This window comes from Olea europaea, unplaced genomic scaffold (assembly GCF_002742605.1).
Source record: "Olea europaea var. sylvestris unplaced genomic scaffold, O_europaea_v1 scaffold2202, whole genome shotgun sequence".
NCBI lineage: Eukaryota > Viridiplantae > Streptophyta > Magnoliopsida > Lamiales > Oleaceae > Olea > Olea europaea.
The window spans coordinates 7,964-9,827 of NW_019240038.1; positions in this window are offsets into that span (position 1 = coordinate 7,964).

Sequence of the window (1,864 nt, forward strand, 5' to 3'; positions counted from 1 at the left end):
CATATTGAAATTCAAAACTTCCGAAAAGAATAAGAATTCCCTTTGTGTTTTTACCTAAGCCAAATTAGTGGAAGGTTATTTCTTATGATGCTGGAAATTTTTTTGTTTGGTAACGTTTTACAGACCTCCGAAAAGACACTACAATGAACATCCCTTTTCTAATAAATGAGTCTGAATAGGAACGGATTTATTAATTTGAGTAGCATTTAATAAAATTGTGTTTTGTGAAAGTAATTATTTGAATAGTAATTATTGAAGAATGTATGATTAAAAAGTAAAAGTAATTGAAAAACGTGAAATACATTTTTTTAGGGAAAAAAGTAATATTCAAATAAGAGTAATGCTATTTAGGTCTATTGGGTTTACAATCTCAATCTACATTTTATTCAATCTATCATTTAGGGCCTGTTTGATTCGTTCGAATTCCATGGAAAATGGAATTCAAATTCCATATTTTTTCCAATTTTTTGTGTTTGATACGTATTTCCATGGAATTTTTTATTCTTGCTTGTCTTGGAAAATGGTATTTTCTTGGTTTTTAAGGAAAAGTTTCCAATCTACTGTTCATTTTTTTTTTTTTGGTAATGGAAACAAATTCTAATAATTATTGTAAAAAAATATTTCACTTTAATTGGCAATTTTCATGTAAAACAAAACCAAAAGAACACCAAAAGAAACATGATTTTCTTGAATTTTTATTTTTATTTTTATTTTTTGCAATGGAAACAAATTTCATTCTCAATATCAGTAAAATCTATCCATTTAATTGACAATTTTCATGTAAAACAAAGTCAAACGAACATCAAAAAATTCTTTTATTTCAACATTTTTCACATGAAAAATTATACCAATCAAGCACAATAATTTACAATTTTTAGGAAAACAATTTATAAGTAGTTCAATTCCGTGAAATTCATTTTCAATTCAATTCAATTCCATCTTTGCAATCAAAAGTACCCTTAACGTCACCTAAATTGGGATTATAACCTCAGTGGGATTATATAACATTATTCTTCAAGTAATGTTTTAGGACAATTAAAGGTCACAAGGTGACGAATCAGTGTTTTATTATATATCGTGTAAGTGTACAATTTTGAAACAAAAGTCACAACTAGTATAAAGGTCCCTAAATTGGATGCTTGATGATATAATATTTTCTATTTTAATTAAATGTTGATGTCATGCACGAGAAATTAGATGTCACAGTGGCGACTAGTTATATGTGATTTTCAGATTTAACTTTTCTGCGATCAAGAATTTTGCAACAGTTCTTCTATAGAAATAGATTCAGTGACAGATTTTTTTACACAAATACACTTGGCAAATTTTTATTGACTATTAAAAAAAGTTAAATAAGAGAACTGCCAATCAAAAACTTCTAAATTAGTCTGTCAAATAATGACCTGTCATTGAGTCTGTTCAAGTAGCATTATTCATTCTGTAGCTAGCGAGAACAAAGGGAAGCAATAATTTTGGGTCTCGAAATGGATTGAGAAAATTTAAATCTAATCATAAATTTGGATGACTTTCCTTCCTTATCTTTCTGATACAAAAACTAAATAGTTACACATTTTATAAAAATATATTTTCTGTTTTGAGAATGGTATTCTTCCAAAAAAATTTAAGCTCTCAATATATTTTAGAAAGTCATGGTACATGTCAAATTTTCCCAAATTGCAACTTCAAGAGAGTAAATTTTAGGGTGTTTTAAATTGGTTCTATTTTTCATTAAAAAAAAAAAAAATCATCTTCCGCTCAGGTTCCCACTTTTGGGGTGCTTGATTGATATTTTTTCATATAAAATATTTTCCAAAAGTTGGTCACATAACCATATTTTTAAAAAAAAAAAAAATTATTTTATGGG